The following is a 23,243-nucleotide window of genomic DNA, read 5'->3' as shown; positions in this document are numbered from 1 at the left end:
GTTAGCCAGCAGTTTTTCCATCATACCCGAAGGAAATTCAAAAGGAGTTTCATTTTGAATAGGTTCAGTAGGTTTAGGAGAAACTCTTTGCTCTACTGGACGGGGTGAAGATACCCTGAAGAAGCCCCTTAGAGAATTACTTTCCATAGTAGCAAGTGATAGTAAATTTCAGCACACTATATAAATTTTTCCTTACCAAAGGCGCTACACTCCCCGGCAACGGCGCCAGAAAAGAGTCTTGATGACCCACAAGTATAGGGGATCTATCATAGTCCTTTCGGTAAGTAAGAGTGTCGAACCCAACGAGGAGTAGATGGAAATGATAAGCGGTTTTCAGCAAGGTATTCTCTGCAATTACTGAAATAAGTTGTAACAGATAGTTTTGTGATAAGGTAAATTGTAAGGAGCAACAAGTAACAAAATTAAATAAAGTGCAGCAAGGTGGCCCAATCCTTTTTGTAGCAAAGGACAAGCCGGAACAAACTCTTATATAAGGAAAAGCGCTCCCGAGGACACATGGGAATATCGTCAAGCTAGTTTTCATCACGTTCATATGATCCGCGTTCGATGCTTTGATAATTTGATATGTGGGTGGACCAGTGCTTGGGTGCTGTTCTTACTTGAACAAGCATCCCACTTATGATTAACCTCTATTGCAAGCATCCGCAACTACAACAAAAGTATTAAGGTAAACCTAACCATAGCATGAAACATATGGATCCAAATCAGCCCCTTACGAAGCAACGCATAAACTAGGGTTTAAGCTTCTGTCACTCTAGCAACCCATCATCTACTTATTACTTCCCAATTCCTTCCTCTAGGCCCAAATAATGGTGAAGTGTTATGTAGTCGACGTTCACATAACACCACTCGAGGCTAGACAACATACATCTTATCAAAATATCAAACGAATACCAAATTCACATGACTACTAATAGCAAGACTTCTCCCTTGTCCTCAGGAACAAACGCAATTACTCACAAAGCATATTCATGTTCATAATCAGAGGGGTAATAATATGCATATAGGATCTGAACATATGACCTTCCACCAAATAAACCAACTAGCATCAACTACAAGGAGTAATCAACACTACTAGCACCAATCCCGGACTTTGAGACAAGAATTGGATACAAGAGATGAACTAGGGTTTGGAGATGAGATGGTGCTGGTGAAGATGTTGATGGAGATTGCCCTCTCCCGATGATAGCAGCGTTGGTGATGACGATGGTGATGATTTCCCCCTCCCGGAGGGAAGTATCCCCGGTAGAACGGCTCTGCCGGAGCTCTAGATTGGTTCCGCCTCGTGACGGCGGAGTCTCGTCCCGAAAAGTTCCTTCTTATTTTTTTCTCATCGAAAGACTTCATATAGCAGAAGATGGACGTCGGAGAGCCACCAGGGGGCCCACGAGGTAGGGGGCGCGCCCTAGGGGGAGGGGGGTGCGCCCCCCACCCTCGTGAGCAGGGTGTGGGCCCCCGGCCTTCATCTTTGGCGAGGATTTTTCTTTATTTATTTTAAGATGTTCCGTGGAGTTTCAGGACTTTTGGAGTTGCACAGAATAGGTCTCTAATATTTGCTCCTTTTCCAGCCGAGAATTCCAACTGCCGGCATTCTCCCTCCTTATGTAAACCTTGTAAAATAAGAGAGAATAGCCATAAGTATTGTGACATAAAGTGAAATAACAGCCCATAATGCAATAAATATCGATATAAAAGCATGATGCAAAATGGACGTATCACGCAGTGGCTAGCAGAGGTGGCAGCAGGCGAGCTGGAGCACGGCGAGACGGGCGACAATGGGAGCGGGCGAGCACGGGGCCAAGCGGGAGCGGTGCTGCGGGAGCCTAACTTGCGCGAGGGCCGAGCAGGCGCAACTGGGCGCTGGCGCGGTGTCGGAGGTGGCCATGGGTACGGCAAAGCGAAGCAACAACACGGTTGGGACGGCGGAGCCGCGACAGCACGGCAAGGAGGGCTGCGGGTCGAAGGGCGCGAGGCTTGGCGCGACCACACGCGGGGGAGCGTGTAGAGGCGTAGTCAGGCCCGAGGGAGTGGCTGCAGGGTGAGCAGGGGGTGGCCGGGGTGCACGGCAGCAGCGGCTGGGCCACGCGCGGGCGCCCGAGCTTGAGGCGGCACAAGCGCGGGAAGAGGGAGCGGCCACTCGCAGGGCAGCGTGGAGCGACGGGAGCAGGCCACGGGCGGGGCGCGGCGAGCACGGGGAGGCCGACCGGTGACTACGGCGGCCGGCCACGCGGGCGCGCGCAGAGAGCACATGGGTGCAGGGGAGCTCATCGGGCGGGCGCGGTCGAGGCGGGCACCGGGGAGGCGCATCGGCAGGAGCAGCAGAGTAGCAGAGGCAGGGCGAGCGGGTGGTGGTGAGCGCGCAAGCGGGCACGAGGGAGAGAGGAGGGGCGCTGACGAGGGGAAGGTAGAGCATTTGCAGCGGGGCTTGAGGTGGGGGACAGGCACGACGCGCGCGGGGGAGGAAGTCCGGCGGGGAAGGCTAGGCGAGGTGGCATCCGGCGAGGTCCTCGGGCGGCGGCGACATGCAATCGAGCGGTAGGCGTCGGCGGGTCGTCGAGCGGCGACGGGGTCGCAGCCCCGATCCAGATCTGATCTGGAGGGGGGAAGCGAGAGGGAGTGGGGGAAGTGTCGGTTAGGGTTTGGGTGTCCAGGGGGGATATGGAGTGGGGGTGGGCTTGCCGGTTGGGCCGGCCTGGTGGCCAGCTGGGCCACAGATGGCCCAATGGGGGGAGTTTTTTCTGTTTTTATTTATTTTTTATTTTATTTTCTGTTTTATTTCAATTTAAATTATTTAGGCATTTTCTAAAAAATTATTTTCTTCACAATAATTACCTATGTAATAATTGTCACTAACCGAATAATTTTGTTTTAATGTTTGAAAGCTTTTATCGTTTGCCATATTTTTGAATATGATTTTTGAACCAGTTTTTGAACCGACGTGAGATTAGCGATAGTAACAGAGGTGACGTGGCATCATTAGCATGGGTTTACTGTAGCATAATTATCCGGGCGTTACAAAACTCCTCCACTACAAGAAATCTCGTCCCGAGATTTTAGGAGGTAGAGGGAAACAGTGCGGGGTATTCATCACGCAGGCGGTCCTCGCGCTCCCAAGTGGTTTCATCTTCAGAGTGATGCGACCACTGGACATTGAGGAACTTGATCGCTTTCTGACGTGTGAGGCGTTCAGCTTGGTCGAGAAGGCGGACCGGATGCTCTTTATAGGATTAGGTCCTGCTGCATTTCGAGCACTTCATGATCCACTGCTCGGATTGGGTCCTTGAAGCAATGGCGGAGCTGTGACACGTGGAACACATCATTAACCTGAGAAAGGTTCGGCGGAAGCTCCAGTTGATTTGCCACTTTTCCATGCCTTTCGAGAATAGTGAATGGGCCAATATAGCGAGGAGCTAGCTTGCCCTTGATCCCGAAGCAGTGAGCACCCTTCATTGGTGTAACTTGAAGATAAGCCTTTTCGCCAGGTTGATAGACCATGTCTTTGTGATGACGGTCATACTTACTTTTCTGACGTGACTGAATAGTCTTGAGATTCTCGCGAATAATGAGGACTTTTTCTTTGGCTTGTTGGATGATATCCAGACCGAAGATTGGACGTTTCCCCGGTTTCTGACTAGTTCAGAGGGGTCCGACACTTTCGTCCATATAACACTTCGAAGGGGGCCATCTTCAGACTAGCTGGATAGCTATTATTATAAGAGAACTCGGCATACGGAAGAGATTCCTCCCCCTTCTTACTGAAGGAAATTACACAAGATCGAAGCATTTCTTCGAGAACTTGGTTGACACGTTTAACCTGTCCTTGCGACTGAGGATGAAACGCAGTACTGAACGACAGATGAGTTCCCATATCTTCTTGGAAACTTGCCCAGAGCCTTGAAGTAAACAAGCTGCCACTGTCTGAATGATAACCAGTGGAATACCAAGAAGTGAAACAATTCTGGACATGTAGAGAGTTGCAAGCTGACTAGCAGTGATTGTTTCTTTAACCGCCAAAAAATGTGCAACTTCAGAAAGCCGATCAATGATGACAATAATAGCATCATTACCTTTCTGCGATTTGGGAAACCCAGTGACGAAGTCCATCTCAACATGGTCCCATTTCCATTCAGGAGTAGTGATAGGTTGCAGAGTCCCAGCAGGCCTTTGATGCTCTGCTTTGATACGGCGGCAAATGTCACACTCGGCAACATATCGAGCAATGTCTTGCTTCATATTAGACCACCAGAATCTCTGACGGATGTCTTGGAACATCTTTGTACTCTCGGGATGAATAGATAAAGGCATATCATGAGCTTCTTTCATAACCTTTTTTGTCTGATCCAGGTTTTTCCTCGAACATGGTACCACTAGGCGGCCTTTGAAGTACAAGGCGCCATCATTGGCGATAGTGAAGAATGAGGGCTTTCCTTCTACGAGATGGTGTTTAATCTTCTGGACATCAGAGTCATAACCTTGAATAGTCTTTATACCGTCTACGAGATTTGGTACGACAGCCAGGGTATTTAGAGAACCCTTAGTAACAACATGAAGACTCATCTTTTGGAACTCTGGGGGAGGGGGAGCGAGTGCACTAGGAGGGACAATATGAAGGTTCGGCTTTCTAAACTCTTCGACCAGCGAGGGTTGAACTTTGTGAACCTAGAGGTGATTACAGTAAGACTTGCGGCTCAAGGCATCAACCATTACATTAGCCTTGCCTGGGGTATAGGATATACCTACATGGAAGTCTGCAACAGTCTCCATACATCTCTGCTGACAGAGGTTCATGTCTGGCTGAGTAAACATATACTTCAGACTTTGGTGGTCGGTGAAGATCTCGCAATGATTACCGAGAAGGTAATGTCTCCACTGCTTCAGAGCATGAATGATAGCAGCAAGCTCGAGATCTTGAACTAGGTAGTTTTCTTCGTGAGGGTGCAGTTGTCGAGAGGCGTAAGCAATCACTCTACGCTCTTGCATTAGGACACAACCTAATCCTTGACGGGAAGCGTCGCGGTAAATGATGAAGCCCTTCTTAGTATCAGGTGGAGCAAGCACTGGGGCAGAAGTCAACTTGCCTTTGAGTGCCTGGAAACTTTCATGACATTTGTCTGTCCATTGGAACTTGAAGCCCTTATGCAACAGGTTAGTTAGAGGCCTGGCGATCTTGGAGAAGTTCTCGACAGATCGACGGCAATAGCTGGTGAGTCCGAGAAAACTTCTAACTTGCTTGAAATTCTTCGGAGGAGTCCAATCGAGAATAGACCGGACTCGTTCAGGGTTGACGGCAATACCATCCTTGGAGATGACATGCCCAAGATAGGTTACTTCAGGGAGCCAGAATTCATAGTTGGAATACTTAGCATACAGTTGATGCTCTCGAAGCTTTTCCAGCACAAGACGAAGATGTTCAGGATGTTCTTCTTTGTGCTTGGAAAATACCAGGATATCATCCATATAAACCACGACGAACTTGTCGAGGTAATCCATGAATATATAGTTCATCAGACGAGAGAAGGTGGCTGGAGCATTCGTTAAGCCGAATGACATGACGGTGTATTCGTACGATCCATATCGAGTCACAAAGGAGGTCTTTGGGATATCCTCTTCAAGAACACGGATCTGGTGGTAACCCAACCTCAAGTCAAGTTTGGAGAACACTAATGAACCAGCCAGTTGATCATAAAGATTATTGATCCGAGGGAGGGGATATTTGTTATGTATAGTGGCTTCGTTAATAGGACAATAATCTTGGACTAATTGGTTTGTCCCATCCTTCTTCTTAACAAAGAGAGAAGGTGCTCCCCAAGGAGAGCAACTAGGGCGAATGAAACCTTTGCGAAGAGATTTGTCGATTCCTCCTTAAGCTCAATGAGTTCATGCGGCGGCATCTTATAGGGTCGTTTGGCTATAGGAGTGGTGCCTGGTTTCAAGTCAATGATGAATTTGACAGCTCTAGCAGGGGGAATCCATGGAAGTTCTTCAGGAAAGATGTCTTGGAATTCGCAAACGGTGGGAATGTTTTCCATGCCCTCGAGTGGTGCAGCGTTCAATGCATTGAAGGCATAAAGCTGTGCCTCGGCATTTTGAACAAGATGAGCCTGGTAAGTAACTATCTCATCCATCTTAGTGGCACAAACTATAGAAGCAGTATGCGCTTTTATCCAATCCATCCCCAGAATGAGGTCGATGTTAGACGACTTCAGGATAATGGGAGAGGCATAGAATTCCAGCCCTTCGATTTCCACAGGGACGTCGATGCCAACCATGGAGGTTTGACATTGTCCCACGGGGGTTTTTACCACTACTGAAGTGTTCATCTCCTCACATCTAACGTCGTGCTTGTATGCAAAATCTTCTGACATGAATGAATGTGATGCTCCTGAATCGAATAAAACAGATGCAGGTACTTAATTTACGAGGAGTGTACCCATCACAGTAGCAGGCTGGTCTTGAGCTTAATTGAGATCAACGTGGTTGGCATGAACACGACCATAAGACCTGGCATTGGTGTTGCGGGGATGGTTGCTTCCACGGCCAGCTGCGGGAAGGGCCAGTTGATTTTGGTTCTGAAAACAGTTCCTGGCGAGGTGACCTGGTTGGCCACACTTGTAGCACAGACCATTATTGGGAGTGGGAATAGGAGCTCGGGTGGTGGAGCTGGAAGTCTTGGCTGCCTAGTTGGTGGGGGAGGCAGACGCAGTGCAGCATAGGACTGCCTTGGAGCAGGTGCAGTTGGCTGATACATGTTGTTGGGAATCCATATCCTACGCTTCTGCGAGGACGGGCCCGAAGATGAGCCTGTGTCACGGTTGCACTTGTGAGAGCTCTAGTGTTCCTGCAGACCTGTTTCGACATTGATGGCCTTGTTCACCAAGGTGGTGAAATCAGCAAAGTCATGCACTAGAAGTGCGAGCTTGATGTCAGCTTGAAGGCCATGATGGAACTTCTCCTGTCTGCGTGCATCAGTTGCGATGTCTTCTTCAGCATAGCAGGATAAATCCAGAAACTCCCGCTGATAAGCTTCGACAGTTTTGTTGCCCTGGGTGAGGCTGCGGAACTCACGCTTCTTCTGGTCCATGACTCCCTGAGGAATGAAGCGGGCACGGAAAGAAGCTTGGAAGTCTGGTGTAACACCCCGGATGTAACTTACCCAATTTGTACTCCAACTCTTGCCGTTTCCGGTGTTAAGTTATTTTATTTTCTCGGGTTCGGGTCTTTGTCTCCGTGTGTTGTTATCGTTGCCATGCATCTCATATCATGTCATCATGTGCATTGCATTTGCATACGTGTTCATCTCATGCATTTGAGCATTTTCCCCGTTGTCCGTTTTGCATTCCGGCGCTTCGTTCTCCTCCGGTGGTCATTTCTAGCCTTCTTTCGTGTGTGGGGATTAAACATTCCCGGATTGGACCGAGACTTGCCAAGCGGCCTTGGTTCACTACCGGTAGACCGCCTGTCAAGTTTCGTACCATTTGGACTTCGTTTGATACTCCAACGGTTAACCGAGGGACCGAAAAGGCCTCTTGTGTGTTGCAGCCCAACACCCCTCCATTTTGGCCCAAAACCCATCAAAACCCTCTCCATCATCTAGAGCATTCGATCACAATCGCGTGGCTGAAAACCGCACCTCATTTGGACTCTCCTAGCTCCCTCTATGCCTATATATAGACCCCTCCTCTAAATTCGCGGATCCCCTCTCCCAAACACTAAAAAAGATCTCCTCCGCCGCCACCGGACACGTACGCCGGTGCCGGACGTGTCCGCCCCGCTCCCCCAGCCACTCTCCTCCTGCCACGCGTCCCGGCCTTTCCCCGCCGCCGAGGCCCGCGCGGCCCGCCTCCGGCCCTCCCTAACCCGAAGCCGAGCGCCGCCTCCCGCGCCTCTTCCTCCTCGCGATGCTCGCCACCTCCCGCGCCGGTGTGTGCCCCGCCGCCGCCTCGCAGTCAACACCGGCGAGTCGCCGTGCCACCTCCGCCGCCCCGGTTCGCCTCCTCGCCGCCCGGCCTTCTCCACCTCGCCGCTGCGCCGTCCCGGGCCAGATCCGGGCATCTCCGGCCTCCTCCTGCCTTCCCCGCGCCCTCACCGCTTCGCCGGAGTCCGGCGAGCCTCCGGCGACCTCGGGGTCAACCGGTGAACAGTACCATGCCGAGCTGCTACAGTGCCAGATCTGAGATCCAGATCCACCGCGGGTTGACTTTCTCCCGAAACCCTAGTTCATGTTGCCCTGTTCAACGTGCCGTAACTTTGCATCCGTAGCTCCATTTTTGGCTTATAGCATATCAAAATGTTCGTCTCAGAGAGTACATCATTTCATTTCATTGCATCATTTTCATTTGAGTTCATCTTGATGCCCGAAATGCTGTTAGAAGAGGGCTACTTGAGATAATTGTCAGATCTGCTGCTCCAATTAGATATTTGTCATTTTTGCCATGATTATTGTGTGCATGATATGCCCATGAGCTCTACATATGTTTTTTTAAGGGTGTTGCCATCTTTCCAGAGGTGCAAGCCATGTATTTTTGTGATGTGTGTGGTGACTAGCACGAGCTTGCAAAGTGAGGCACTTAGTAATGCTGATTTCAGGGACTTAGCAATTCCACCAAGTCCTTGAGTTGTTTATCTCATGTTGCCATATGTTCATGTTTTTTCCTAGTGATCTGTGCCTCTTTTGAGGATGATCAGTAAGGATGTTTTGTTAATCTTGTAGTGCTCTATGGAGCATTCTAGCTTGAGTCAATCGAGCTCTACTTTTGCTACTTCTTGAATCTGGGCAGATTGTCTACTTGTTAGCGATTTTGCCGAGGATGTTGTAGTTGATCCGTGCATGCTATGCTATTGTTCTTGCCATGTCTAGCTTGCATTTTGTGTATTCTTGATGGATGTATGCTTATCTTGTCACGACTTGCTCCGTAGTGAGTGCATCGAGCTTGTAAACATGCCTACTTGATACCTGTTTTCAGCATGTTACCGTTTTCACTAAGTCTGAGAACTGATTATGTGTTTGCCATGTTCACATGCTAGCAATTGTATTTTCTGATCCCTTTCGGCTCAGGGTCACTAAGGGACTTTTGTTAAGCTCTTTGAGTAGCTCCATGCCATGCTTTACTTTGCCATGTTCAGGTCCTGTAGCATATAGTTTTGTTGCTCCAAAGTGTGCTACCTGATCTGAAATTCCAGACAAGTGTTAATTTCACTAAGTCTGAGATCTGTTTACCATATGCATTTTTGCCATGCTTGTTTGAACCTGTTAATGGATGGATTGGCCGTAGCTCAGTGCTAGACTTTTGTTAAGCATCTTGAATGCATCCCTACCATGTATTTTGATGCCATGTTTGGGTGATGTAGCATGTTCATCTTGTTGCATTTAGATGGCTACTTGCTGTAAATCGCAGAATGTGGTCATATTTGAATTGCTTGCCATTCCCAAACCGTAACTCCGATTCCGGCGTTCTTTATATCGTTTTCAAGCGATTTCATCTCATCTTTCCAGTTGCACACTTGGATTTCCAAGTTGAGGCCATGCTCATGCATTCCTTGTCACATCTTGCATATGCATCCCGCATCGCATCCCGCATAGCATATCATCTTTGCATCATATTGTTTGAGCTTTGCACGTGGTTGATTGTGTTCCGTTTGCTTGTTTGTCTTGTTTGGGTAGAGCTGGGAGAAGAGTTCGCTAACGAGGAGCCCGTTGAGTTTGCTTTTGAGGATCCAGTCAACTCTGACAACTTTGCAGGCAAGATAATCATACCCTCGAAATCACTACTATCTTTGCTATGCTAGATGCTCGCTCTTTTGCTATGCCAATGCTACGATGCCTACCACTTGCCTTCAAGCCTCCCAAATTGCCATGTCAAACCTCTAACCCACCATGTCCTAGCAAACCGTTGATTGGCTATGTTACCGCTTTGCTCAGCCCCTCTTATAGCGTTGCTAGTTGCAGGTGAAGATTGGAGGCCGTTCCTTGTTGGCACATTATTTACTTGTTGGGATATCATTATATTATCTTGTTAGCTTAATGCATCTATATACTTGGTAAAGGGTGGAAGGCTTGGCCTCTCGCCTAGTGTTTTGTTCCACTCTTGCCGCCCTAGTTTCCGTCATATCGGTGTTATGTTCCCGGATTTTGCGTTCCTTACGCGGTAGGGTTATAATGTGAACCCCTTGACAGTCTGCCTTGAATAAAACTCCTCCAGCAATGCCCAACCTTGGTTTTACCATTTTCCACCTAGCCTTTTCCCTTGGGTGTTGGTCCAACCTAGAGCACCGTGCGGGGCCGTCCCTTGGCAACTTGGGTTACGTTGGCTCCCGTACGCTTAGCTTATCCGGTGTGCCCTGAGAACAAGATATGTGCAGCTCCTATCGGGATTTGTCGGCACAGTGGGTGGTGTTGCTGGACTTGTTTTACCATTGTCGGAGTTGTCTTGAAGAACCGAGATACCGAGTCTGATCGGAACGTCTCGGGAGGAGGTCTATTCCTTCGTTGACCGTGAGAGCTTGTCATGGGCTAAGTTGGGACTCCCCTGCAGGGATTTGAACTTTCGAAAGTCGTGCCCGCGGTTATGGGCAGATGGGAATTTGTTAATGTCCCGTTGTAGATAATTTAAACCTTAACTTAATTAAAATGAATCAACTGAGTGTGTTACTGTGATGGCCTCTTCTCGGCGGAGTCCGGGAAGTGGACACGGTGTTGGAGTAATGCTTGCGCAGGTTGCCCTCTAGTTTCTCGCTCACACTTTGCCTCCTCTTCTCGCTCTCTTTTGCGAACAGGATAGCCACCATATTTGCTAGTCGCTTGCTTCAGCTCCACATATTTACCTTGCCTTACCTATGAGCTTAAATAGTCTTGATCACGAGGGTGCGAGATTGTTGAGTCCCTGTGGCTCACAGATTACTATTAAACCAGATGCAGGGCCTGACGATTCCGCTCCAGGTGATGCGCTCAAGCTCAAGTGGGAGTTCGACGAGGACTCTCAACGATACTATGTTTCCTTTCCTGAGGATCAGTAGTGGTGCCCTGTTGGGGGTGATCGGGACCGTGTCGCATGTTGGCTTATCTTTTATTTTGGCGTCGTAGTCGGGCCATGAGTGTTGAATGATGTAATGCTATTTTATGTACTTGATTGACGTGGCGAGTGTAAGCCAACTACGTTATCTCCCCTTTTATTATCTATATTACATGGGATGTTGTGAAGATTGCCTAACTTGCGACATATGCCTTCAATGCGATTATGCCTCTAAGTCGTGCCTCGACATGTGGGAGAGATAGTCGCATAGAGGGTGTTACAAGTTGGTAATCAGAGCCTTCCCCGACCTTAGGAGCCCCATTGCTTGATCATTATTAGCGGCCGAGTTGTGTCTAGAAAAATGTTTTGAGTCATTTAGGAATTATATATCGGAGAGTTTAGGAATTCTTTTTACTTCCCAGTCTCCTCATCGCTCTGGTAAGGCATCCTGACGTAGAGTTTTGACTCTTCTCTTCTCAATTTTTACTAAAAAAATTTTAGGATCACGCGGGTATCTTGGGATCGTCCTGTCAGGGGTTTTGTGGAAGTGTCCCGGGGAGTTGAGCTCTGAGGTGTTGTCGTCATAATTTTATCGTTGCAGTTCTGGAATACCTGAGTCTAGTACGCCGACATCGAAAATCTCTTTTATGCAGTTCGTTGGTGAGATAACCTCGACGCCACCTAGTACTGGGGCGAGAGTTCGGGAGTATCGGCATAACTTGTATAACGGATGCTTTTTGAAGGTTGAGGTAGATTGTTTCCGAAATTTTTCTCGGTTATGTGTTGAAGGATGGATAAAGCTGGATGTAGGATTTTCTAGAATTGGGTGAGATATTATGCTTCCCCTGTATCCCCAACACCTGTTTGCATAACCGGAAAGGTCCGGGAGATTCATAGGTGGGAATTCTAGTAGCTCTAGTTCTTCTTCCATGGATAGTTGGTTTGAGATTGGGATTTCTTACCGATTATTCGTTCTTGATCCGTACCTTGTTGATTTATTTCTCTACCTTAATTCTAAGTGGCTTCTCAATTTATGGATATGTGACCATTTCAAGAGGAATGCATTCGTTCATTTTGTTCGGATGTGAAGACTATATGTTGCAATTTTCATTCCGTTGGATTCAGCTTCAATATTTGTCTATCAATGTGCTAATGGATGTCAACCTCTTCAGGATGGCTCCTCCAACGCGCACGACTCCGAATCCTGATCCGCCACCACCTCCACCTCCTCCGGAGGCATGGCAAGCTGTGATGGCCGCAACCAATGCAAACACACAGTTGATCATGCAAATTCTTCAAGAGCGTAATCAAGGCAACCAAGGAACCAAGGCAACAATCAGAATCACTTTGCTACACTCAACCAGTTCCTTGCTAATGGGCCAAAGACTTTCAGCAATTGTGTTGAGGCAACCGATGCTGACGATTGGCTCGTGGATCTATGCAAGCATTTCGAGTGCAGTAACGTCATGCCTGAGGACTTTGTCAAGTTCGCTTCCTTCCAACTCAAAGATCAAGTTGCAGAATGGTTCCAGCAGTACAAGGATTCCAGAGGTGGACGTGTTATCACTTGGGATGAATTCCGTCAAGATTTCAGAGCTCACCATATCCCTAAGAGCGTGGTTGAAAGCAAGCATGAGGAATTCTGCAACCTGAAGCAAGGCTCTTTGTCTGTCTACGACTACAACAAGTTGTTTCAGAAGCTCGCCCGTTTTGCCAAGCAGGACGTCCCTGATGAGAAGAGCATGATATACCAGTTCAGGGGTGGTCTCAGAGAAGAAATCCAGCTCGCTCTTGTCCTCTTTGAGCCCTTGAGGTACGATGAGTTCTACAACATGGCATTGAAGCAAGAGGCTGCTCAATTGAGGTGTGATGTTTCCAAGAAGAGAGTCAGAGATGCTACTCCTTCTTCCTCTACTCAAGTGGCCAAGCAGCAGAAGTATTGGCTTCCTCCTCCTCCGTTCCGGTAGCCGTATCAGCAAAAGAGCAAAGGTGGCAGTGGATCTTCCCACCCACCCAACCCTGGCTTTCAGAACAAGACTTCGTCTCAACCTCCAAGATCGAGTGCTCCGTATCACCGTCCGCTTTCAGAGGTCACGTGCAGCAAGTGCCAACAGAAGGGTCACTATGCCAACAAGTGTTTCAACCAGAGGTGTCTTCCTCCTCCTCCTCCTGTCAGATCGGCAAGTACAGCTGTGGTCAAGCATAACCCCAAGCACGCTAAGGTCAACTTGTTGAATGCAACTCAGGCAGAGGACTCATCAGATGTCATCATGGGTAACTTTCCAGTTAACTCTTTTCCCGCAAAAGTTCTTTTTGACACTGGTGCATCGCATTGTTTCATGTCAAGATCATTTGTTTCCAAGCATGACTTCGTTTCGCAAATGTTGGGTAAACCTATGGGAGTGGTTTCTCCGGCTAAGTCTATGAGGCCTACTTCCATAGTCCCGGATATTTTTATCATGATGGATGATTTCAAGTTTTTGGCTTCCCCAATGGTTCTTGGTAACTCGGATATTGATCTTTTTCTCGGGATCGATTGGCTTTCTAAGCACAAGGCTCAGCTTGATTGTGCAGCTAGGCAGATTCAATTGACTCATTCGTCTGAGGATGTAATTGTCTTTGCCGCTCGTGATGATACAATCCGTCTGTTTTCTCTCAATGAAAAGGGTGAACTGGATGCTATCTCGCAAATTCCAGTCGTTTGCAAATATCAAGACGTCTTTCCAGAAGAGCTTCCAGGAATGCCTCCGCACCGGCCAGTTGAATTCGTTATTGATCTTGAGCCTGGCACGGAACCAGTGTGCAAGCGTCCTTACAAGCTCGGACCTGAAGAGTTGAAGGAGCTGAAGAAGCAACTCGATATTCAAGAGAGAATGGGTCTCATCCAGCCTAGTTCTTCTCCGTGGGGTTGTGGTGTTCTTTTTGTGAAGAAGAAGGATGGAATGGACCGACTTTGTGTTGATTACCGTCCATTGAACAAGAAGACCATGAAGAACAAATACCCACTTCCCAACATCAATGAGCTGTTCGAACAACTCAAAGGTGCACAAGTTTTCTCCAAGCTTGATCTCCGTATGGGTTATCATCAGATTCGAATCCGTGAGCAAGATATTCCCAAGATGGCTTTCAGGACAAGCTATGGTTCATACGAATACATTGTCATGTCTTTTGGCCTTGTCAACGCTCCTCCGACGTTCTCTCGCATGATGAACTTCATCTTCAACGCCTACACCAATGACTTCGTTTTGGTCTATCTCGACGACATTCTGGTTTTCTCGAAGAACAAGGAAGATCATGCCAAGCACTTGCGTTTGGTACTCGATAAGTTGAGGGAACACAAGTTCTACGCCAAGTTCTCCAAGTGCGAATTTTGGCTTGATGAGGTTCTTTATCTTGGTCATATCATCTCTGCCAAGGGCATTGCAGTGAATCCTGAGAAGGTGTCTGCAATTGTGAATTGGGAACCTCCTCAGAACGTGAAGCAACTTCGTAGCTTCCTCGGTCTCGCAAGCTACTGCCGAAGATTCGTTGAAAACTTTTCTAAGATCACGAAGCCTCTCTCAAATCTTCTCCAGAAGCACGTCAAGTACGTTTGGTCTCCGGAGTGTGACATTGCTTTCAACACTTTGAAAGAGAAATTGGTCACTGCTCCAGTTCTGACTCCGCCTGATGAATCCAAGCTATACGAGGTCTTTTGTGATGCCTCTCTCCAAGGTCTTGGCGCAGTGTTGATGCAAGAGAAGAAAGTTGTTGCTTATACCTCTCGCCAGTTGAAGCCCAATGAGAATAACTACCCCACTCATGATCTCGAGTTGGCGGCAGTTGTGCATGCTCTTTTGACTTGGAGACATCTCTTATTGGGAAGAAAAGTGGACATTTTCACTGATCACAAGAGTCTCAAGTACATTTTCACTCAGCCTAATCTCAACCTCAGACAAACTCGATGGGTCGAAATGATTCAAGAGTATAATCCGAGTATCGAGTATACTCCAGGCAAGGCCAATGTGATTGCTGACGCATTGAGCAGGAAGGCTTTTTGCAACAGTCTGATTCTCAAGCCTTATCAACCCGAGCTTTGTGAAGCTTTCCACAAACTTAATCTGCAAGTTGTTCCTCAAGGTTTCCTCGCCAACCTTCAAGTCTCTCCTACCTTGGAAGACCAGATTCGCCAAGCCCAGCTTCTTGATGCTCTGGTGAAAAAGGTGAAGATTGGGATTGCCAAGAGTCAACCCAAGTACAAGTGCTACCGCCTTGATGACAAGGATACTCTCTTCTTCGAGGATCGTATTGTTGTGCCCAAAGGTGAACTTCGTAAAGTGATCCTGAACGAGGCTCACAATTCCCTCCTCTCCATCCACCCTAGGAGCACGAAGATGTATCAGGACCTCAAGCAGGCTTATTGGTGGACTCGAATGAAGCGAGAGATTGCTCAGTTCGTGATTAAATGTGATGTCTGCAGAAGAGTGAAGGCAGAGCACCAAAGGCCAGCGGGTCTCCTCCAACCTCTTGCCATTCCAGAATGTAAGTTTGACCACATTGAAATGGACTTCGTGACTGGGTTTCCAAAGTCCAAGCGTGGCAATGATGCTATATTTGTTGTCATCGACAAGCTCACCAAAGTGGCTCACTTTCTGCCTATCAAAGAGTCAATCACTGCAGCTCAATTGGCGGAACTCTATACCTCTCGAATTGTCTCTCTGCACAGTATTCCACAAGTGATCTCTTCAGACCGTGGCAGCATCTTTACCTCCAAGTTTTGGGATTCTTTTCAGAAGGCCATGGGCACCAACATCTGCTTCAGTACAGCTTTCCATCCTCAAACTAGCGGTCAAGTCGAGCGTGTCAACCAGATTCCTGAAGATATGCTCAGGGCTTGTGTGATCTCCTTCGGCATGAAGTGGGAGGATTGTCTTCCTTATGCTGATTTCTCCTACAACAACAGTTTTCAAGCAAGTTCGGGCAAGGCCCCATTTGAAATTCTGTATGGCAGGAAGTGTCGTACCCCTCTCAACTGGTCTGAAACCGGTGAACGTCAGCTTCTCAGAAATGACTTAATCACAGAGGCAGAGGAAATGTGCAAAACCATTCGAGATAACCTCAAAGAAGCCCAATCCCGCCAGAAGAGCTACTATGACAGTAAGCACCGTGATTTGGCTTTCGAGATCGGAGATCATGTTTACCTCCGCGTCTCTCCTATGAAAGTTACTCGTCGCTTCGGTATCAAAGGGAAGCTTGCCCCTAGATACGTGGGACCTTTCAAGATTGTCAGCAAGAGAGGCGATCTCGCCTATCAACTCGAGCTTCCTTCAAACTTTGCAAATGTTCATGATGTGTTCCATCTCTCTCAGCTTCGAAAGTGCTTCAAGACTCCTGACCGCACCGTCAACTTCGAGGACATTGAGCTCCAAGAAGATCTCTCCTATCGTGAGCACCCAGTTGCTATTCTTGAAGAGACTGAACGCAAGACTCGCAACAAGTCAATCAAATTCCTCAAAGTCAAGTGGTCACACCATTCTGACCGTGAAGCTACCTGGGAACGCGAGGATCACCTCCATTCTGAGTACCCGGCGTTATTTCAGTCCTAGATCTCGGGACGAGATCCTTTCGTAGTGGTGGAGTGTTGTAGCACCCCGGATGTAACTTACCCAATTTGTACTCCAACTCTTGCCGTTTCCGGCGTTAAGTTATTTTATTTTCTTTGGTTCGGGTCTTTGTCTCCGTGTGTTGTTATCATTGCCATGCATCTCATACCATGTCATCATGTGCATTGCATTTGCATACGTGTTCATCTCATGCATTTGGACATTTTCCCTGTTGTCCGTTTTGCATTCCGGCGCTTCGTTCTCCTCTGGTGGTCATTTCTAGCCTTCTTTCGTGTGTGGGGATTAAACATTCCCGGATTGGACAGAGACTTGCCAAGCGGCCCTGGTTCACTACCGGTAGACTGCCTGTCAAGTTTCGTACCATTTGGACTTCGTTTGATACTCCAACGGTTAACCGAGGGACCAAAAAGGCCTCGTGTGTGTTGCAGCCCAACACCCCTCCATTTTGGCCCAACACCCCTCCATCTCCGGCCTCCTCCTGCCTCTCCCGCGCCCTCACCGCTTCACCGGAGTCCGGTGAGCCTCCGGCGACCTCGGGGTCAACCGGTGAACAGTACCACGCCGAGCTGCTACAGTGCCAGATCTGAGATCCAGATCCACCGCGGGTTGACTTTCTCCCGAAACCCTAGTTCATGTTGCCATGTTCATCGTCCCGTAACCTTGCATCCGTAGCTCCGTTTTTAGCTTATAGCATATCAAAATGTTCATCTCAGAGAGTAAATCATTTGATTTCATTGCATCATTTTCATTTGAGTTCATCTTGATGCCCGAAATGCTGTTAGAAGAGGGCTACTTGAGATAATTGTCAGATCTGCTGCTCCATTTAGATATTTGTCATTTTTGCCAAGATTATTGTGTGCATGATATGCCCATAAGCTCTACATATGTTTTGTTAAGGGTTTTGCCATCTTTCCAGAGGTGCAACCCATGTATTTTTGTGATGTGTGTGGTGACTAGCACGAGCTTGCAAAGTGAGGCACTTGGTAATGCTGATTTCAGGGACTTAGCAATTCCACTAAGTCCTTGAGCTGTTTATCTCATGTTGTCATATGTTCATGTTTTTTCCTAGTGATCTGTGCCTCTTTTGAGGATGATCAGTAAGGATGTTTTGTTAATCTTGTAGTGCTCTATCAATCCATGTATTTGTTTGCAATTATGGAGCACCCTAGCTTGAGTCAATCGAGCTCTACTTTTGCTACTTCGTGAATCTGGGCAGATTGTCTACTTGTTAGCGATTTTGCCGAGGATGTTGTAGTTGATCCGTGCATGCTATGCTATTGTTATTGCCATGTCTAGCTTGCATTTTGTGTATTCTTGACGGATGTATGCTTAGCTTGTCACGACTTGCTCCGTAGTGAGTGCATCGAGCTTGTAAACATGCCTACTTGATACCTGTTTTCAGCATGTTACCGTTTTCACTAAGTCTGAGAACTGATTATGTGTTTGCCATGTTCACATGCTTGCAATTGTATTTTCTGATCCCTTTTGGCTCAAGGTCACTAAGGGACTTTTGTTAAACTATTTGAGTAGCTCCATGCCATGCTTTACTTTGCCATGTTCAGGTCCTGTAGCATATAGTTTTGTTGCTCCGAAGTGTGCTACCTGATCTGAAATTCTAGACAAGTGTTAATTTCACTAAGTCTGAGATCTGTTTACCATATGCATTTTTGCCATGCTTGTTTGAACCTGTTAATGGATGAATTGACCATAGCTCAGTGCTAGACTTTTGTTAAGCATCTTGAATGCATCCCTGCCATGTATTTTGATGCAATGTTTGGGTGGTGTAGCATGTTCATCTTGTTGCATTTAGATGGCTACTTGCTGTAAATCGCAGAATGTGGTCATATTTGAATTGCTTGCCATTTCCAAACCGTAACTCCGATTCCGGCGTTCTTTATATCGTTTTCAAGCGATTTCATCTCATCTTTCCAGTTGCACACTTGTATTTCCAAGTTGAGGCCATGCTCATGCATTCCTTGTCACATCTTGCATATGCATCCCGCATCGCATCCCGCATAGCATATCATCTTTGCATCATATTGTTTGAGCTTTGCACGTGGTTGATTGTGTTCCGTTTGCTTGTTTGTCTTGTTTGGGTAGAGCTGGGAGAAGAGTTCGCTAACGAGGAGCCCGTTGAGTTTGCTTTTGAGGATCCAGTCAACTCTGACAACTTTGCAGGCAAGATGATCATACCCTCGAAATCACTACTATCTTTGCTATGCTAGATGCTCGCTCTTTTGCTATGCCAATGCTATGATGCCTACCACTTGCTTTCAAGCCTCCCAAATTGCCATGTCAAACCTCTAACCCACCATGTCCTAGCAAAGCATTGATTGGCTATGTTACCGCTTTGCTCAGCCCCTCTTATAGCGTTGCTAGTTGCAGGTGAAGATTGGAGGCCGTTCCTTGTTGGCACATTATTTACTTGTTGGGATATCATTATATTATCTTGTTAGCTTAATGCATCTATATACTTGGTAAAGGGTGGAAGGCTCGGCCTCTCGCCTAGTGTTTTGTTCCACTCTTGCCGCCCTAGTTTCCGTCATATCGGTGTTATGTTCCCGGATTTTGCGTTCCTTACGCGGTTGGGTTATAATGGGAACCCCTTGACAGTCCGCCTTGAATGAAACTCCGCCAGCAATGCCCAACCTTGGTTTTACCATTTGCCACCTAGCCTTTTCCCTTGGGTTTCACGGACTCAAGGGTCATCTTATTTTAAACCCCCCCAGGCCAGTGCTCCTCTGAGTGTTGGTCCAACCTAGAGCACCGTGCGGGGCCGTCCCTTGGCAACTTGGGTTACGTTGGCTCCCGTACGCTTAGCTTATCTGGTGTGCCCTGAGAATGAGATATGTGCAGCTCCTATCGGGATTTGTCGGCACAGCGGGTGGTGTTGCTGGACTTGTTTTACCATTGTCGGAGTTGTCTTGAAGAACCGGGATACCGAGTCTGATCGGAACGTCTCGGGAGGAGGTCTATTCCTTCGTTGACCGTGAGAGCTTGTCATGGGCTAAGTTGGGACTCCCTTGCAGGGATTTGAACTTTCGAAAGCCGTGCCCGCGGTTATGGGCAGATGGGGATTTGTTAATGTCCGGTTGTAGATAACTTAAACCTTAACTTAATTAAAATGAATCAACTGAGTGTGTTACCGTGATGGCCTCTTCTCGGCGGAGTCCGGGAAGTGGACACGGTGTTGGAGTAATGCTTGCGCAGGTTGCCCTCTAGTTTCTCGCTCGCGCTTTGCCTCCTCTTCTCGCTCTCTTTTGCGAACAGGATAGCCACCATATTTGCTAGTCGCTTGCTGCAGCTCCACATATTTACCTTGCCTTACCTTTGAGCTTAAATAGTCTTGATCGCGAGGGTGCGAGATTGCTGAGTCCCTGTGGCTCACAGATTACTATTAAACCAGATGCAGGGCCTGACGATTCCGCTCCAGGTGATGCGCTCGAGCTCAAGTGGGAGTTCGACGAGGACTCTCAACGATACTATGTTTCCTTTCCTGAGGATCAGTAGTGGTGCCCTGTTGGGGGTGATCGGGACCGTGTCGCATGTTGGTTTATCTTTTATTTTGGCGCCGTAGTCGGGCCATGAGTGTTGAATGATGTAATGCTATTTTATGTACTTGATTGACGTGGCGAGTGTAAGCCAACTACGTTATCTCCCCTTTTATTATCTATATTACATGGGATGTTGTGAAGATTGCCTAACTTGCGACATATGCCTTCAATGCGATTATGCCTCTAAGTCGTGCCTCGACACGTGGGAGAGATAGTCGCATAGAGGGTGTTACATCTGGCCAAGTGATGATTGTCCCAACCGGCAGAGTATGCCTGTGGCTGTCCCACCATTGAGCAGCGAGTCTGTTCAAGAAGAAGGAAGCAAAGGTGACATAGCTGGCAGGTGCTACATCAGTAGACTCCATCTCATAGGTGATGTCACGGAGCCAGTCATCAGCATCCAGAGGCTAAGTTGAGCTGCGGTACACAGTTGGGTTGAGGTGCATGAAATCCTGCAGAGTCACTTGGGTTGGCTGTTGGTTCATATTGGGGCGAGGAAACTGAGCCATAATATTCTCCATGAACTGGTGATTTAACTCAAACTATTGCATCATGCCAGCCAGGTACTCAGGAGGTGGTGGGGGATGGCCACCATGACCACGACCACCTGGTCTAACCATCCTGCTAATATATAACAGGGGTAGTTCAGCATTGGGAAATTTGCAAACACAGAAGCTTTCATGATGAAACATGCATAATGACAAGGAGCACGATAGATACTACATAGCAGTCGGCATATCTTACAAAAGGGATCATGCATAGAGTTCAGTACACGGAGTTCAGTACATAGACTATGAACATCATAGGCGGCACGCAGGCTCGCGGTGAATGCATCTACCACTAACAAGCAAGCCAACATCAGTCCCAGGAGGAACTATCAAGGTAGGTGTAGCCGGACAGCTGGTAGTGACACGACGGGAAGTCCTCCACGTCAGTAGCCTGGAGTCCGCAGATACTCTGGTGCAGAACCAGACGTGCAGGAGGCAGAAGAGGACCAAGTGCGGGAGAGTAGCCTCCCACATCTAGCCGGCCAACACCCTGGGGCATCACGGGCCTGGCTGGGTAGATCACAGAACGCAATAGATCACCAGATCAGACAAGGGGGTGCAACATCGTCAGAGCACGGTATAGGTGCTGAGGGGTGGTGTACAACTCGTGGCGAAGAGCTTGGTTAGCTCTATCTAGCCCATCAGCATGCAGAACTAGGTTCTGATGGTAGAAGGGCTCTCGAGTGACAGTTGAGTAGGCAGTAGTGTAGTATCCCTCCGCGCCAACATCAGATGCGATATCAATGTGCCTGAAAGGGGAGGTGTCCAACTCCTGATACTCTCCACGAAGACGTGTCAGAGCAGCATAAGCAGCATCGTCGACTGCCATGTCGATAGTCACTCCAACACCATGAGCAGTGTGCAACACGGTAGAGGAGTCATACTCCCGAGAGTAGAGGTGGACGATGGCACGATACTGCTCCTGGTTAAAGTCCTGGTACTCCTCGTAGACGGTGTACTCAGGGTGCCAGTGATAACCCAGATAGGTCATCATCTTAGCTAGCACAGCAGGTGATCCAGAGGCACCAATGGCCATCGTGTGGCACACAACCTGCCTCGTGGGTTCCATCTAAAAACAAATATATTTCAAAGGAGTCAAATGACAGTGTGGATATTGTTCAAAATACTAGTCTAAGGAATAACTAGGGCTTATCCAGCTTTGGGGTGAACGTGGTCACGGGATCCTAGTGTTAGAGTTAGTAAATTCGTTTAACCCGAGTAGAAGAGAGTTCAAAGTCCCAGAGTAAAGATCGAGGAGTAAAAGATCCTAATACCACCCAAATGGCGATGTGGGCCCGTAAGACACACATCCATGTTAGTAAAAAGTTTTGCAAGTCTAGACTCCACTTCGGGCAAGGAGTGTGGAAGGGGGATTCCTACAGCCAGTCGGCTCTGATACCAACTTGTGATGCCCCCGGTTCCATCGTACACTAATCATACACACAAACGTGTACGATCAAGATCAGGGACTCACAGGAAGATATCACAACACAACTCTAAAAATAAAATAAGTCGTACAAGCATCATATTACAAGCCAGGGGCATCGTGGGCTCGAATACAAGAGCTCGATCATAGACGAGTCAGCGGAAGCAACAATATCTGAGTACAAACATAAGTTAAACAAGTTTGTCTTAATAAGGCTAGCACAAACTGGGATACAGATCGAAAGAGGCGCATGCCTCCTGCCTGGGATCCTCCTAAACTACTCCAGGACGTCGTCAGCGGCCTGCACGTAGTAGTAGGCACCTCCCGAGTAGTAGCAGTGTCATTGACAGTGGCGTCTGGCTCCTGGACTCCAACGTCTGGTCGCAACAATCGGATATAGAAAGGGGAAAAGGGGGAGAAAATCAACCGTGAGTACTCATCTAAAGTACTCGCAAGAAAGGAACTACACTACATATGCATTGGTATCAATGAAAGGGGGTAGTATATGTGGACTGAACTGCAGAATGCCGGAATAAGAGGGGGATAGCTAGTCCTGTCGAAGACTACGCTTCTGGCCGCATCCATCTTGAAGCATGTAGAAGAGAGTAGATGGTAAGTTCACCAAGTAACATCGCATAGCATAACCCTACCCGGTGATCCTCCCCTCGTCGCCCTGTGAGAGAGCGATCACCGGTTGTATCTGGCACTTGGAAGGGTGTGTTTTATTAAGTATCCGGTTCTAGTTGTCATAAGGTCAAAGTACAACTTGTCGTCCTTTTACCGAGGGACACGGCTATTTGAATAGATCAACTTCCCTGCAGGGGTGCACCACATTTCCCAACACGCTCGATCCCCTTTGGCCGGCCACTCTTTCCTAGGTCATTCCCGGCCTCGGAAGAACAACACGTCGCAGCCCCACCTAGTCACAACAGAGAGGTCAGTACGCCAGTCTAAATCCTATGCCGTAGGGGTCTGGGCCCATCGCCCAGTGCACACCTGCACGTTGCGTATGCAGCCGGTGAGCAGACCTAGCAACCTCCATTACAAAGGAAGTTGCGTTACGCGGTCCAACCCGGCGCGCA

The sequence above is a fragment of the Triticum urartu genome, chromosome 4A (genome assembly GCF_056163025.1).
Source record: "Triticum urartu cultivar PI428250 chromosome 4A, HENAU_Tu73, whole genome shotgun sequence".
Lineage (NCBI taxonomy): Eukaryota > Viridiplantae > Streptophyta > Magnoliopsida > Poales > Poaceae > Triticum > Triticum urartu.
The sequence above is the reverse complement of the archived record's forward strand: the minus strand, read 5'-3'. Positions refer to the sequence as shown.